This window comes from Somniosus microcephalus, chromosome 7 (genome assembly GCF_052327205.1).
Source record: "Somniosus microcephalus isolate GS21.2 chromosome 7, FLI_Smic_1.0, whole genome shotgun sequence".
Taxonomy (NCBI): domain Eukaryota; kingdom Metazoa; phylum Chordata; class Chondrichthyes; order Squaliformes; family Somniosidae; genus Somniosus; species Somniosus microcephalus.
The window spans coordinates 240,384,775-240,402,503 of record NC_140993.1 but is presented as its reverse complement, the minus strand read 5'-3'; the positions used below and the strand labels follow the sequence as shown (position 1 = coordinate 240,402,503).

Below are 17,729 nucleotides of genomic sequence, written 5' to 3'. Positions count from 1 at the left end.
TTTCAGATTGGAGGGAAGTATACAGTGGTGGCCCCCAGGCGTTGGTATTAGGATCACTGCTCTTTTTGATATATATATTAATGACCTGGACTTGGGTATACAGAGCATAATTTCAAAGTTTGCAGATGACACAAAACTCAGAAATGCAGTAAACAGTGAGGAGGATAGTAACAGACTTCAGGAGGACATAGATAGACTGGTGAAATGGGCAGACACGTGGCAGATGAAATTTAACGTAAAGAAGTGTGAAGTGATTCAATTTGGTCGGAAGAATGAGGAGAGGCAATATAAACTAAATAATACAATTTTAAAGGGGGTGCAGGAACAGAGAGAGCTGGGGGTGTACGTACAAGTCTTTGAAGGTGGCAGGACAAGTTGAGAAGGCTGTTAAAAAGACATATGGGATCCTTGGCTTTATTAATAGAAGCAAGAGTACAAAAGCAAGGAAGTTATGCCAAACCTTTATAAATCACTGGTTAGGCCTCAACTGGAGTATTGTGGCCAATTCTGGGCACCGCACTTTAGGAAGGATGTCAAGGCCTTAGAGAGGGTGCAGAGGAGATTTACTGGAATGGTACCAGGGATGAAAGACTTCAGTTACGTGGATAGACTGGAGAATCTGAGGTTGTTCTCCTTAGAGCAGAGAAGGTTGAGAGGAGATTTGATAGAGGTGTTCAAAATCATGAGAGGTTTTAATAAGGAGAAACTGTTTCCAGTGGCAGAAGGGTTGGTAACCAGAGAACACAGATGGAAGGTAATTGGCAAAAGAACCAGATGCGACATGAGGAAACATTGTTTTACCCAGCGAGTTGTTGTGATCTGGAATGCACTGCCTGAAAGGGTGGTGGAAGCAAATTCAATAATAACTTTCAAAAGGGAATTTGTGGATGATGCTTCTCCTCCGTTGTATCACATAGGTATTCAGTACCAACAAAATCCCTTTTAAGAAAACTCTGATAGGAATATTCAAGATAGATGTGGCAACTATTTACAATCAGCCGGGTAAGTGTATGTCGTCTGAACTGCCATGAACGTCAGATCCTGTGAATAATAAGGCTTGTTTCCTGCGTTGTGTCATTATAATTTTACGTGATATGGTGAATGCCTGAATCATTTTAATGAGTGTAAGAAATCACACAACACCAGGTTATAGTCCAACAGCTTTATTTGAAATCACAGCACTGCTCCTTCTTCAGGTGAAGTGGAGAAATGCATAAAGACACAGCTTATATAGTCAGAGAATCATGTCAGATGTTTACAGGTAACCTTTCCAACTGCCATTTATCACACCTCGGCAGAGAGATAATCACAGCAGTCAAAGGTGTGAATGGTGTCCAAACAGGTCAGTCAGGGAAACATTACATCAAAGAACAATGAGGTGGGGTCACAAGGGGTCAAATATTGCAGATGCTGGGGTCTGTATGAAAAACAAAAAAACAGACAAAAAACATTTTTTTTGGCTGGAAATCACAGCAGGTCCAGCCGCATCTGTGTAGAGAGAACAAGCCAATGTCGACTCGAGTCTGGATGACCCTGCATCAGGTGGGGTTACATGTAGCGTGACATGAACCCAAGATCTCGGTTAAGGCCGTCCTCATGGGTGCGGAACTTGGCTATCAGTTTCTGCTCGACGATTTTGCGTTGTCGTGTGTCTCGAAGGCCACCTTGGAGAATGCTTACCCGAAGATCGGAGGCTGAATGTCCTTGACTGCTGAAGTGTTCCCCGACTGGGAGGGAACACTCCTGCCTGGTGATTGTTGCGCGGTGTCCGTTCATCCGTTGTCGCAGTGTCTGCATGGTCTCGCCGATGTACCATGCTCCGGGGCATCCTTTCCTGCAACGTATGAGGTAGACAACGTTGGCCGAGTCACATGAGTATGTACCATGTACCTGGTGGGTGGTGTCCTCACGTGTGATGATGGTATCTGTGTTGATGATCTGGCATGTCTTGCAGAGGTTGCTGTGGCAGGGTTGTGTGGTGTCGTGGTCGCTGTTCTCCTGGAAGCTGGGTAATTTGCTGCGAACGATGGTCTGTTTGAGGTTAGGCGGCTGTTTGAAAGCGAGTAGTGGAGGCGTGGGGATGGCCTTAGCGAGGTGTTCGTCGTCATCGATGACATGTTGAAGGCTGCGAAGAACATGGCGTAGTTTCTCCGCTCCGGGGAAGTACTGGACGACGAAGGGTACTCTGTTGGTTGTGTCCCGTGTTTGTCTTCTGAGGAGGTCTATGCGATTTTTCGCTGTGGCCCGTCGGAACTGTCGATCGATGAGTCGAGCGCCATATCCCGTTCTTACAAGGGCGTCTTTCAGTGTCTGTAGGTGTCCATCGCGTTCCTCCTCGTCTGAGCAGATCCTGTGTATTCGCAGGGCTTGTCCATAGGGGATGGCTTCTTTAACGTGGTTAGGGTGGAAGCTGGAGAAGTGAAGCATCGTGAGGTTGTCCGTGGGCTTGCGGTAGAGTGAAGTGCTGAGGTGTCCGTCTTTGATGGAGATTCGTGTGTCCAGGAATGAGACTGATTCTGAGGAGTAGTCCATGGTGAGTTTGATGGTGGGATGGAACTTGTTGATGTTATCGTGTAGTCTTTTCAGTGATTCTTCGCCGTGGGTCCATAGGAAGAAAATGTCGTCGATGTATCTGGTGTATAGCGTTGGTTGGAGATCCTGTGCAGCGAAGAAGTCTTGCTCGAACTTGTGCATGAAGATGTTTGCGTATTGGGGTGCGAATTTGGTCCCCATGGCTGTTCCGTGTGTTTGGGTAAAGAACTGGTTGTCGAAGGTGAAGACATTGTGGTCAAGGATGAAGCGGATGAGTTGTAGGATGGCATCTGGAGATTGGCTGTTGTTGGTGTTGAGTACTGAGGCTGTCGCAGCGATGCCGTCATCGTGGGGGATACTGGTGTAGAGTGCCGAGACGTCCATCGTGGCGAGGAGTGTTCCTGGTTCAACTGGTCCGTGGGTGCTGAGCTTCTGTAAGAAGTCTGTAGTGTCGCGACAGAAGCTGGGGGTTCCCTGTACGATGGGTTTCAGGATGCCCTCGACATATCCAGAGAGGTTCTCACACAGGGTTCCGTTGCCTGATGCGATAGGACGTCCAGGTGTGTTGGCTTTGTGTATCTTTGGGAGGCAGTAGAAGTCACCCACGCGGGGAGTACGTGGGATGAGAGCATGTAGGATGCTTTGAAGGTCTGGATCGAAGGTTTTGATCAGTCTGTTGAGTTGGCGGGTGTGTTCTTTGGTCGGATCTGCGGGTAACTGTCTGTAGTGTTCCTGGTTGTCCAGTTGTCAGTATACTTCTTTGCAATAGTCCGTTCTGTTCTGTATGACGATGGCACCTCCTTTGTCTGCTGGTTTGATGACGATGTTGCAGTTGGTCTTGAGAGCGTGGATGGCGTTGTGTTGTGCTCGGGTGACATTCTGGACTGTCTTGTGAGTGCGGCTGATGAATCTGGCATTGATGCATCTCCTGACAGCTTGAGCATTCTCCAAGGTGGCCTTCGAGACACACGACAACGCAAAATCGTCGAGCAGAAACTGATAGCCAAGTTCCGCACCCATGAGGACGGCCTTAACCGAGATCTTGGGTTCATGTCACGCTACATGTAACCCCACCTGATGCAGGGTCATCCAGACTCGAGTCGACATTGGCTTGTTCTCTCTACACAGATGCGGCCAGACCTGCTGTGATTTCCAGCCAAAAAAAATGTTTTTTGTCTTTTTTTGTTTTTCATACAGACCCCAGCATCTGCAATATTTGACCCCTTGTGGCCCCACCTCATTGTTCTTTGATGTACTGTTTCCCTGACTGACCTGTTTGGACACCATTCACACCTTTGACTGCTGTGATTATCTCTCTGCCGAGGTGTGATAAATGGCAGTTGGAAAGGTTACCTGTAAACATCTGACATGATTCTCTGACTATATAAGCTGTGTCTTTATGCATTTCTCCACTTCACCTGAAGAAGGAGCAGCGCTCCGAAAGCTTGTGATTTCAAATAAAGCTGTTGGACTATAACCTGGTGTTGTGTGATTTCTTACATTTGTCCACCCCAGTCCAACTCCGGCATCTCCACACCATTTTAATGAGGTCCCAGTATCAATTTCACATGTGATCAGGCGGGTACAGCTCCCTGTGGGCCTGTTTTCGCGTGCAATCGAATTACTGGGCCACTGCGTTATCGAAGGTTATGTTGTCGCTAAGGTACAGATTTAATTCCGACAAAGTAGCCTCAAACCATGCAGGAAATGTATTTAAGTTACACCCTTATTCTTGCTTTGGCTACCTCCAGACTCAACTGTTCCAATGTTCTCCTGGCTGACCTCCCACCTTTCACCCTTCATAAACTTGAGCTCATCCAAAACTCTGCTGCTCATAACCTGACTCGCACCAAATCCCATTCTCATATTACCCCTGTGCTCACTGACCTACATTGGCTCCTGGTCTGGCAATGCCTCAAATTCTCGCGCTTGTGTTCAAATCCCTCCATAGCCTCGCCCCCTCCCTATCTCTGTAACCTCCTCCAGCCCTTCAACCCTCCAAGTACTCAGGGTTCCTCCAACTCTGACCTCTTTTGCATCCCCCATCCTCTTCGCTCCACAATTGGTGGAAGGTCTTAAACTGTCTAGACCCTAAGCTTTGGATTTCCCTCCCTAAACCTCGCGACCTCTTTCTCCTCCTTTAAGACGCTCCTTAAAACCTACCTCTTTGGCCAAGTTTTTAGTCACCCCTCCTAATAGCTTCTTCTTTGTGTCAATTTTTAAGAACATAAGAAATAGGAGCAGGAGTAGCCCATTCGGCCACTCGAGCCTGCTCCGCCATTCAATAAGATCATGGCTGATGTTCCACATCAACTCCACCTTCCTGCACTATCCCCATATCCCTTGAGTCCCTTAATGCCCAAAAATCTATGGATTTTTCTGTTTTCAGTTTTATCTCAGTTTTGAACATACTCAACAGCTCTCTCGCCCTGATGCATGGGTTGCACCTGGCCCTGGTTACCCTGTTTCCCCATGTGTCACCAAAATCGCCAACTTGAGGTGATTTTTTTAGAATATGATGTTCCCCGTGATAGTTTGTCTGCTAAACTCTCCGCTTTCGATGATTAGTGTTCTTTCCCTCCTGCCCTGAAAATTATTTGTGTCCCTTGCAAATTTGATCATCGAGACATCAATTAGTCATGAAGTACCTGAGCTGTGAATATTCTCAGTTTAGAGCCACACAAAGTTAGTATGCAATGCAGCTTTAGGTGAATTGAAAATATATCTGACCTTCCCCCATGCTGTCTGCTGCCCCCTTCGCCCTGCTGGTCATGGTTTCCATGCCAATCCTTGTACCTTCTACCTGCTGAGCATCACTTCTCCACCCCACCCTCGCATGAACATGGCTCTCCCCCACCCAGCACTCTTCCTTAGCCACCCCTCATGTTTCTGAGTATATTTTCCTGGCCTCCACCTGTTGAAGCAATCCTTCCCCCACATACTGAAAGTATTTTCAGCTTTCCCCTTGAGATATTTTTCCAGCTTGCCCCAGCCTATGCTGAGCTAGTTTCTTGATTTCCCCCTGGCTCCCTCCCGTACCCATTCGCCTCCTCTCCCCATTCCCCTCCTTTTCCCTTACTCCCCTTCCCTGGCCCTCCTCCACTTTCTTACCCCACCCCCCACCTCCTCACCTTACGCACCCTCTCGTGCTCCTCCTCCCCAATTCTCCCTCTCCCCTTCTATCCCCCTTCCCCCACTTCCTCTTCCCCCTTTCCTCTCCTCCAATTATCCCATGCTTCTCTTCAAGCCCTCATGAGATCTTAACTCCATGTGCACACCACGGAAAATGAACTAGTTTAAAAAAAAATACATTTTCCACCAGCTGACTATGAGCAAAGTGAGAATATAAGGCTTTCATCAGCCATCTGAGTTATTTTGTTCATAAATCTTTTTGACTTTCCTGTTGAGCACAATCCTATAGTGTAATTATTCACACCCCTTCCGTGATTTATGATAGATCCATTCCATCATGTTTTATGGTAGATGCAGTCAGCTAAACAGATGAATGACATAGGAAATGTTCACTGAAGATAAGACCTAGAAGCTCATGCAAAGGAAGGTGCTGTGATGAGCAATATAGTATGGCCTAGAAATTCGGTTGCTTTGCGTCTCCCGTTAGCGCCCTAACTAGCGCCTGGGCGCAGTGCCGCCAACACCTCCCACAAAATTCAGCGGGAGGTTAGCGACGGCGGTAACCGTTAGCGCCCTGTGGCACTGCGCCGCCGGCGATGACATAATCGCTGTGCACAGCGCCCCGCTCACACCCTGGCCGCAATCTTCGGTAGCGCCCCCTGACTTACCGCCGGACGCTATGTCCGACGGGGTCAGGGGGGCCTACCTGCGGCCGGGGCGGCGCACATTAAAGGAGAGGTGCCAGGCGGCCATTTTTGTTGCTGGCCGCCTGCCAGCACCTGCCCCCTCTGCCGTCCCTGGCCTCCTCTGCAGCAACCCCGCGGAGTGCCAGCTGCACTCCATGAGCCCGGCACTTCTCTTGAGTGCCGGGCTCTTTTGCCGGCACTCCGATCCCTGGTGGCCCAGCTGGGCCCCGGGTCGCGCTGCACTAGGCCCCTCCCCTTTAAGAAGGGGAGGAAGGCCTGCAGTACCGCGGTGTGATGTGCTGCAATATTTACTCACAGCACCCCAAGAGGGAGGCAGGGCGCTTCCAGTAGCAACCCGCTTCCCTCTTGGGGTGCTACTGGTGAATTTTAGCCGCGGGGCCGCTAAAAGTACCGCCCCAGCAAAGTCAGCGCCCCAAAGGGGGCACGACTCAATGAGTTGTTTGTAACTTAATTTCTTTTATTCACTTCAGCTAGTTGAGGAAGAGGTAACAATTTCCAACAGCTGGACAGCCACACTAATGTTCCTCTGCCACATAATTTTAGGGAGTAGTACATGGCTTCCTGGAATGGGGGGATTGTCCTATGAGGACATATTGAGTAGGCTAGGCCTATATTCTCTAGAGTTTAGAAGAATGAGAGGTGATCTCATTGAAACATACAAAATTCTTATAGGGCTTGACAGGGTAGATGCAGGGGAGGATGTTTCCCTGGCTGGGGAGTCTAGAACCAGGGGTCACAGTCTCAAAATAAGGGGTCGGCCATTTAGGACTGAGATGAGGAGAAATTTCTTCACTCACAGGGTGGTGAATCTTTGGAATTCTCTACCCCAGAGGGCTGTGGAGGCTCAGTCATTGAGTATATTCAAGACAGAGATCGGTAGATTTTTGAATATTAAGGGAATCAAGGGATATTGGGATAGTGCAGGAAAGTGGTGATGAGGTTGAGGATAAGCCGTGATCTTATTGAATGGCGTAGCAGGTTCGAATGGTCAATCCTGCTCCTATTTCTTATGTTCTTATGAGAGTGTAGGCTCTGAGCGTTAATAATTCTGACACATTCACAGACTCCTGGGTGAGAATTAGAGAGAAGATAACTTGTTCATCAACTGCAGTTCCAGGATGTTCAGTTTGTCACCAGCCAGGTTCCCCATGAAGCAACTGGTGGGAACTCATCAGATTCAACAGATATACTGATCATAAGCACTGTTACGAGTCAGCCTGCAACCTGTGGTGAAATTAACTGTACCAGCACATGTGTGTTTACAGTGTGCGAGCAATCAATGTCACTGGCCCGTGGAGTCATCATTCACAGTGATGATAAATAACTAAAATATGGGAGATATCACTTTGGCAGACATTGGCACACTCTAAAATCAATTAAAATGTTCTTTTCATGTCCTCAGATCTGAATGTTTTATAATCTTTCCTTGATATCAGTGATTATAAGTGGGGGAGAACTGTGGGCACACATGACAACACATTTATCTGGTGAATGATACTACTTCATGTGACAGGTGCAGTGTGACTCCAGAGGAATCCATTGCCAAAATGAATGACAAAGCACTCATTAACCCTTTCATTTACAGCCCCCAGTGTCCTTAACAAGTCTTCCTTCCCCCCCCCCACCCCTGACACCCACCCCCACAGGTCACATGTTTCATTACAAATGGGCCGTTTTAACAGATCCCCAAGATATTGAAGCAACAATTAGAGGTTATGTAAAGTGTGACACTGCTGTCTCACAGAAAGGGAACACAGTGAAAGCTCAGGGGTTCAGCTCATTCGAATTATATTGAGAGGTACATATTTTTATAGTCCTTGACTAATCAGAAAAATTGAGTCTGATCTGGGCTTCAAAAGTCATCGGAATTAACAGGCAGTGCTTGCTAACTGAAATTAATTCATAGGTTCTAGTATCAAATAACATGCTTTATATTTGTTAAAAGAAACCTATGTAAAGTCTTCACTGCCTAGTTTTTAATTAGAGGCTTGGGGATGTGGAATACCCTTTTAGTGGGGAGTGTATTAAATGCAACCATTCAAGGCATTTTAAATCTTCTCGTATCAAGAATATTTAGTGATGATTTATCTGCATAATTTATATGAAAATTAAAATACATTTTGCCCTCATTCATTTATGCTAAAATTGAGATACTAGAGTTTGTACCCTGGACTGTCCCTCTTTACACCCAACTAATACTGTAAAAGTAATTTAATTAATGGGCTATATGTTCACCAATAGCAGACTGAACAGATGCAATTGAACCAGTTTGTCATGTGAGGGGCAGTCACAGAAAATAAAATGGGGTAATGGACGACCTAAAGAAAAATCTGTGTCACATGCGAGACACGAGTGAGTTGATGTGCATCCATTTATTGAGCCAATCATCACAATCTCTGTGGCATAGGCGAACAAATCTCTTAGTTTTGCCTGTTATGTGACAAGATGTGATGCATGTTACGCAGGTGTCATCATCGACAATTTTCCAGAGGGTGACATTTTTTAGTTATAAATACTTCTTCTGAAATTCAGTTCACCACTAACTTACCTCATGACTGTCACAAAGCGTGATGGGAAATATAGTATGATTGCTTAATGAATTGGTAGGATGAGTTCGATGGACCAAATGACCTCTTCTCATTGTAAACCATTATGCAAAAACTCTGTCAGACTTTATGGGGTCACATTTCTGCTCGGATTCTCCCACCCGTCTGGCATAATTTCATTGGAAAAGCCATAGAAAACCCAGAACAACAGAGTCTACAGGCTGGATTTTCCAAGCCCCGAGGAGGTGGGCATGGAGGCGGGACTGCCGGTAAAATAGCAGAAAGTGGGGGCAGATGGCAAACCTGCCCTCATCCCACCTCTGTGCCCTTTTGCCCAGAGGCGGGATGATGTGCTGCTTCAGGTCCTGTCTCTTGGAGGCAGGAAAGGCATTAAATCCTTTTAATTGCCTGTTAACAGGTAGTTAACAGGCAGAAAAAAGGATTAGTGCCATTTTACCTTCACAGGTGAAGGCTTCCCGACATCGGAGAACCCCGCCGGGTTGGAGGAGACGTGAAGGAGGTCTGCGGGGGTCGGAGGCACCTGGAAGTAAGATGTAGAAGTGAGTGATGGGTGCAAGTGTGGAGTGGTAAGTACCTTGTTTTCTTCCTACAGCCTTCATCCACCCTGGATTGGGAGACCCGACATCCTCCTTGTCGATTTCACAGACTGGCTGTTGGATCCTCCAAACCAACAGCCATCTGAAATCGACAAAGTTGAAAGGTTTGATGAGTTCTGAACACAAGAACTCATCGAACTAAAGAGAATGTCAGTGTTTGACAGCTTCACAGAGCTGTCAAACGCTGACATTTCTTCTTTCAAGAAGTCTTGACAGATAGCACGTCAGACGTTGACGTGATCTGTCAGTGACTTCCTCCCTAATTGGCCTGCTGAGCCTGCAGAGCAGGCTTAACAAGGTCAATCAGGGGAAAATCCCTCTGGTTGGTCAGAGGATGATGGAGGCGGGACATTGACATTGACACGACAAGCAGCAGTCCCGCCTCCAACTCGTCCCCATTGAGAAAATCCAGCCCTACATTTTCTTATTAAGCATTATTGAGGTTGTGTTTGGTGCCTTTCAATGAATTCTTCTTCCAGAAACCTCATGCTTCCCAAAGGAATTCCAGCAGAATGATTTTGGTCTTTTTGGAGCATTAAGATTTACAAGGCAGAGTGACTTCCCAAGATGAATTCTGGGATTATGGGCAAACTGATAAAAATCAGCAAAGTTTTAATTGATCCCAAATTATGCGTAACATTTGTTGATCAACAGGTAAAATAATCTCTGTGTAATACATACTTAATAATTAATGCATGTTATAGATAGTGGGCTTGGAAAAATACTGGTTACATTTGTTGGAGTCTGTTTGTCCATAACCTGAGAAAAGTTAGTTTAATGAATTACCGGTGAACATCCCACATTTAATCCAATATGGTGCAGTGAGATAATGAACCTTGATAGAACGCATCTATGAGCTACAGCTAGTTTTCTGCTTATTTAATCCTCTTGACAACTAAGTCAATAGTAAATTTACACTCTGTGAATCAGGGATGGTCTTGACATGATGCAGAAGAATGATCGAGCAATAAACTGCAGGAAATCACAGATAACAATAGCTCAAGATTACACAGAATGGATGAAAGAAAATCAGAATGATGGATTATTGGAATTAACAGATCAGCTAGAGCACACAGAAGTATTGGATAACTTTGGCTTGCAGCAGTAGAGTATGTTTTCCGGTCCCAGAGCTATGGCAGTGAGACCAGATGCGATGAGATTTTCAACTCATGAAGAGTTGACCCTGCAGATCTTTTGGAGTTCCCCGTATTTCATATTCAAGTGAGCACTTGGCATTGGGAGTATGCCAAAGGGGCAGTGGGAAATCTGGCATCTCATCAGCCCTTAAAGAGCCGTGCACCAGAATTAAAGGGATTAAGTTAAGTAATAGAGTGTGGGGACAAATTCTTCTTCAGTCTCTGGAAGTTCTTTTTCCAGCCACTGATTTTTGGCAACTGTTTTATATGGGGCCAAATAAATGGGGTGGCAAAAAATAGTGGATGGAAAAACAAATGCCGCATAATACTGTGCATTTAAATGTCTTTAAACACATTCTATGCAAAGCACTTAAGACCCGCCAGGAGATTGCATCATACGTGGGTCAGATGGAGATCCCGTGAAAGGGATTCCATGCCCAATTTCCCAGCTCCCGCCCACATGTTGCATGGTGGCAGAACTAAGCTCATCAGGCCTCCCTGAGGCAGTAGTATGAGTCAATGGGCTAGAAATTCAGTAGGCTTTGCACCCAGTTTTCGCCCAAAGAGGGCTTTTGCGCCACTTGCTGAGCTTTCGCCGATATTCAGCGCTGCGGTAATGGCGGCGTTAGCCAGTAGCGCTGCGCCGCCACCGATGACGTCATCGGTGTGCGCAGTGCCCCGCTATCGCCCCGCTACCGGCCCGACCGCCATACTTAGTTGCGGCCGCCTCTTCCGCAGCGGCCGCAAACAGCGATCAGAAAACGGGGCCGTCCTGTAGCGTTAGTGGGGCGAGTTAAGGCGGAGGTGCGGTCGGCCGCTTTTTCGGCGGCCGCCTGCCCGCACCTCCTTCCCCGGCCTCCTCCACCCACCCCGCGGCATTGCCGGCTGTTTTCTGGGAGCCCGGCACTTCTCCGTGGTGCCGGGCTCATTTGCCGGCACTAGCGAGCGGCGATCTCGCTGTTGCAGGCACCTCCCCCTTAAGAGAGGGAGGAAGGCCTGCAGTACCGCAGCCTGCCGCTCCGCAGCGGGTGGCGCTGCGGCACCTAGCGCGCCGATATTCAGTTTCAGCGCCCCAAGCGGGGGCGCCGAAACCCTTGAATAGCGGCCGCCTTCGAGTTGGGGCGCTGAAACTGAATTTCCGGCGGGCGCAAGTGGCTCTGCGCGCAGCGGTACTTTCTGGGCGCGAGCGCGCTGGCCGCCCCAAACTGAATTTCTAGGCCAATATATCTGTATGTAACTGTAGGATTCAGTTAATTGGGAATCACAGAAATCACAGAAACCTCACAGTACAGACAGAGGCCATTTCGGCCCATCGAGCCTGCACCGACACATATCCCACCCTATCCCCGTAACCCCACGTATTTAATCCCCCTATCACTAAGGGTCAATTTTTATCATAGCCAATCAACCTAACCTGCACATCTTTGGACTGTGGGAGGAAACCGGAACACCCGGAGAAAACCCACGCAAACACGGGGAGAATGTGCAAACTCCACACAGACAGTCACCCGAGGCCGGATTCGAACCCGGGTCCCTGGCGCTGTGAGGCAACAGTGCTAACCACTATGCCACCGGGAATGATTAACTTAGTCTTGTAAAACTTGACTAACAAAGGGAATCCAGATTTAATCCATTGTGTATAATATAGCCACATTATAAAATGAAGATTGGGGTATATTTGCATCAGATAAGGGGGAAATATTAAAAATTTAGGACACCTCCTAACGTACCCATCTGACGTCAGTATGCATCTATTTGTGTAAAACATCCAAAGAAAACTCCGTAACTACACACCTGAGCCAATTGATGAAGTTAGATGAGTTTTGTTTATTATTGTTATTGACACACCTAAGTGCTGGGCAAAGGTCCATCGTGCAGGGAGTTCAAACTAGTAAAAGAGAAGACGGTAAATCAGGAAGTGATGGCAAGCTTGGGTTCCAGCAGTATGAAGGTTGTAGGGGGAGGGAAAGACTGAGGGTGGTAAGGAGTTCTGCAGTTTTGAGGATCAGCTAAAAATCAGTTAGAGAATAACACTACAGTCCGTTTTGATTTCAACTTGGTGCAGGTGTAGAGAGAAGGAGGAGCAAGTAGACTAGCATATTTAGAGTCAGAAGGAGACAGAGAAGTAAGTGTAGTGGTGCAGTGACCATAGTAAATGTAGAAAGATTGTGGCAGATCGAGAGAAGTTGGAGGGTAGAAGTGAAAGAGAGATTGCTGATCAGACGACCAGTATTCTGCTGATGGGTACAAGAGGTGTTGATATGGGAGCAGTATTCAAATCTTGGATGGACTTCAACTTCACAGAAAGTTAAGAATTGTTGAGGGGCAAGGAAGTATTTGGCATAATATCAAGCTTCTTGGAAACAGTTTTAGCAAAGGAGATGTGGGAATTCCACTTGAGGTCAGAGGAGGTAATGAAAGTGAGAGTGTTGACAGATGAAGAAAGACAAGGGTAGAGCTCTTAAATGTAAGGGGTTGTAGCTGTTAGACTTGCGAGAGACATGAAGAATTGAAAGAAATGAGAATGCTGATTTTCCTGATCATTGACCCATTGAACACTCAGTTCCATGGGTGGCGGGGGCAGGGGTGGGGGGGGGGCAGTGGGCAGATGCAGGCAGGCCGCAAAATAGAGGCAGAGACCCAGAGAACCTGGTCTCCACCAATTTTATGTTGCCCTGGGATTATGTTCCCAACGGACCATGGGTCTGCAAGGGTCCCAGAGTTGGTGATAGACTGCAGGATGGGTGGTTTTGTTCTAATTTATACACTAAGGCATGGATGAGAGCTTCAGCAGCAGATGAGCTGAGGTGGGGTGGAGATGGGCGATGTTACAGAGGTGGAAATAGGCGGTCTTAGTTATGCTGCGGATATGTGGTCAGAAGCTGATTTCAGGGTCAAATATGACACCAAAGTTGCGAACAGTGTGGTTCAGCCTCAGACAGATGTTAGGGAGAGGGATGGAGTCAGTGGCTAGGGAACGGAGTTTGTGGCGGGGACTGAAAACAATGGCTTCGGTCTTCCCAATATTTAATTGAAGAAAATTTCTGCTGATCCAAAACTGGATGTCGGACAAGCAGTCTGACAATTTAAAGACTGTGGAGGGGTCGAGAGAAGTTTTAGTGAGATAGAGCTGGGTGTCGTCAGTGTACATGTGGAAACTGACGCCGTGTTTTCGGATGATGTCGCCAAGTGGCAACATGTAGATGAGAAATAGAAGAGGGCCAAGGATAGATCCTTGGGGGACACCAGAGGTAATAATGCAGGAGCAGGGAGAGAAGCCGTTGTAGGTGATTCTCTGGCTACGATTAGATAGATAAGAATGGAACCAGGTGAGTGCAGTCCCACCCAGCTGGACGACAGTGGAGAGATGTTGGAGAAGGGTGGAGTGGTCAACTACTATATTATGGGAAGAATACCTTGGAATGCCAAAATGGGCAAACCTTCTTGTACCCACAGTGTTTCTCAGCTGAATTGGCTTGACATCCCTTTCTGCTGTTTCACCACTAATCTCATTTTGCAGAAGTTCCCAAATGCATTTACCAAAATCTTCTGTAAAACTCCAACTTTCTGTAAAAATATCCATTTCTGGTTAATGAACCCTGCCTGTAATCTGGTGACAGAACAAAATACTATTTGTCTTATGGTATGTCACAGTACTTTAATGTAAGGATACTCTAATGAAGGTGTCTTGCTATGTTGACTGATGCAATGTATCCACAGGTTTCCTTCCAACCTTTGGCCCTTCCTGGGTGAACCTCAATGGTTCTGGTCAGAACTTTACAGTGGAGGATGAGTAGCAAAACCTCAACAAAGGGCTGGGGGAAGGGACATACTGCAGGGGCAGCCTTCTGTTAGCTGTGGAAGTGAGGATATTGGGTATAGCGACTTCTAAAATCAAACCTAAAAAATCCCCAAACTTCTTTGGAAAAATCAGGAAGAAAGCAAAAACCGGAAACACAGCCACTGACACTGAGGACAACATTGATAAACGGGAGCAGCCGACTTCTGTAGGCACAGAAATTGAAAACATCATCCTCTTCCTGAGGTATGTCTCAAAAAATGGAGGCTCCACATGTAAGTACAATAATGCAATAAGTGATGGTGCTCTGATTGAAGAATCCGTATCAAAAATAGCCCACATTTAATTAGCAAATGACTATCATAGATTTTAGAAGGTATAAATTAAAAAAAATTAAATAACACAGCCCCAATTACAGAGTTAAAGTAGGGTGATTTTCATTGTCATACTTGGGTGGTAAGCTGGCAGAGCGGATTGCCCGCCTCTTATAGAACCTGCCCGATTTTCACTGCCAGTTTACCACTTTGAGCGGTGAAGGTGAAAATGATCCCTAGTGTGTTCACGGTGTAATCATTGGCCCGGAATTTGCGGTCAGCGGCGAAGCAAAGGCGTTCGCCGTTGGCTCCGAAGAAAACTGCCCACAAAGATCTCGCAATCTCTGTGGCGAGGTGTTTACCTTTTTCAACGCATTAGTGAGATCAGTGCTGTATAATGGGGAATCCCTACTGCGATCTGCTGTGCCCACAAAAGGCTGTCTAAGCAGGCAATCACAATGCAGAATTCTCACAGACAGGTAACCAGGAAGTGAAGAAGTTGCTTTTATTCTGACTTTTTAAGCTTTACAATTGAAATAACCGTGCATGCGTAAGATATTGAATGGACCGCGCACCAAAAACTAAATTACAGGGAACATTGGTGTGGGGGCTCAGAGCGGGGCAGAGAGGAGGGAGGGAGGGAGGTAAAGATCAGGGGTTTAGAGGGAGGGGGTGTCAGCAGATCACAGGGAGAGAGGCTCAGGATCGCGGGCTCAGGGAGTGTGTTGGCCGATCGCGGCAGTAAGGAGAGGCTGCGATCAGCAGAACATTTATTTGAGGGGACAGGAAACGCACTCCTTGTCCTCCTGGCTCACAAACAGTGCTCTAAAAAGCCCTTAACTGTTTGAGCAGGCAGCCCCCATCTCCATTTAGCTACCGCGTTTCCAGAGCCCTGGGAAATCTATTGATTCTCCCCAACTTATTTCTTCCCCTGAAGGATGGGAATAACCTCAGGCAAAACTTCCAAGAAGATAAAATTCTGTCCAATTTCATCCCGATTCAGAAGGCATTTGAGTGAAATCTCTGGGATGGTGTTAAGAAAATGTGGCTCACTTGGTATTACCTCTTTGAAGTTGTCACTGGTATAGAAAGTGGGAAAACGCAGCTCTGTCCCACCGCCCGAGTGAGAAGCACACAAATTATCTGTGAAAGATCAATGGAGCATGAAAATTATTTTGCCATAAAAATGTTAACTTACAATGTGAATGATGTGAGAAAAGGAAAGGTAAGCAAGAGAATTCTGTTAGGAATAGGATCCTAAAGTCAGTCTGATCACAAACTATTAGCAAAGGAGAAATATTTGGTTTTGCTGTATTTTCTGCTTTGGGGAGCTATTTCCAATATCCTGTAAATTTTTAAATATACTAACTGATAAAATAAAAATATAGAGAGAATGCACCATGGGAGCAATGCTTTATGAAAAGTAACCAATTATTTCACTGAGTGAGAGTTATTGAATTTCCCTGGGGGGAAAAAAATAGTTAATTGTATTTAAAAGAATATTTCTTTCCTCTGAAGTACAATGGGATTTGTTTGCAGCAGCTAAGATAGCGCTGTTGTTTGTTTGAGATGGGGTCGCAAACTTTAGTTAAGTGCGCTGACTTGTGCCGATATGCTGGTGCGGTGCAGTGGGCAGTCAGAAAGGCAGGTTCGATGCCTTACGTTGCTGAATTGCCAATCTCAATCAAGCTGCTGTGAGGAGACACCAAGTTGAGGCCAGGCACCTCCCGAGAGGAACCGGGAAATCAGAGAGAGTCACCCCCAAATCACAGTCATGTGCTTTCTTATGGCTCGGCCAAGAGCAGCATTGGCTGCCTTTTCAACACGAGGTGGTGCAGGAACCAGGGAGACCAAGAGGATTCGGGAGAAAATCGAGGGCTTCAGTAGCAGTAGTACCTGTCCACGCTGCCTTGTTCCAGGTATGGAGTGTGCTAGCCATAAGCCGCTCCTGAGATGTGGAGAAGATCCACAATGAGATTTAGGCCTAGAAATTCAGTTGGCTGCGCCAGCCGTTAGCGCCTTAGGAGGAGTAGATCTCGAGCGCTAGGCGCTTAGCGCCCAGGCGCAGCGCGATCTGCGCCTCGCCCCAACTTCAGTAAACATTTAGCGCCGGCGCAAAGTCATTGCGCGCGCTCATCTGCGCGCGCAGATCATGACGTCATTTCGTCGTGCAACGCCCTTTGTGCGCCCGGAACCGGAACTTCACTCGCGCTGCCCCATTGTGCGCCTGGCGGCCCGAACGACTGTGAAGTGGAACGGTACACAGCCGAGGCGGGCCGCGGGGAGCGCAAATTAAAGGGCACTCCTGCAGTAGAAAAGGCAGCCGTTTTGCAACACTCCTTCAGGAGGAGGAGGAGGAGGAACAAACTGATGGAGAGAAGCCCTCCCCACAAATACACTAGTCTCGGCCTGTCAAAAAAACAAATCCACCCTCCCCCTTTAAGAGCTCACCGGAGCCAGAGTGTTTGCCGGCAATCAGCAGCTCGCCGCACCTGCCCTGCGCCCAACTTCCGGTGTTAGCGCCCCGGGCTGCCGGCTTAGCGCCTAATGATAGTCGTGCATCGCCTGTTTTAGCGCAGCAGCAACCTCTTAGGGCGATGCAACTGAATATCGGCGAAGGGGGCTCGACTTTGCGCCGGCCGCAAACTTTAGCGGCCGCCCGACTTTACCGCCCCAAAAGTGGCTATACTGAATTTCTAGGCCTTAGTCTTTTACAAAGAGATGGGACTTTATTATCAATTGTAATGAAACAATGTCGGTGCAATATTTTAGTGAAGGCTTCTCTCAATTCCTGAAAGTTACCTAAAGGAGAAGCTTGTTTCATGTTCACAGTAAGAACGATCTGCACGTGAGACAGGGAACACACAAGCATTGTGGTTGTGAAGTGGAAGCAATGTATCCACAGGCAAGGCCAGCATTTATTGCCCATCCCTAATTGTCCTTGAG

General features: G+C 47.1%; 1 protein-coding gene across 1 annotated transcript in view; it reads right to left on the bottom strand.

Annotated features, from left to right (window-relative positions):
- LOC147115177 (fer-1-like protein 6) overlaps positions 1–17,729 on the bottom strand; it is a 904,394-nt gene that overhangs the window by 414,802 nt on the left and 471,863 nt on the right. The gene's annotated exons all lie outside the window — the stretch shown is intronic.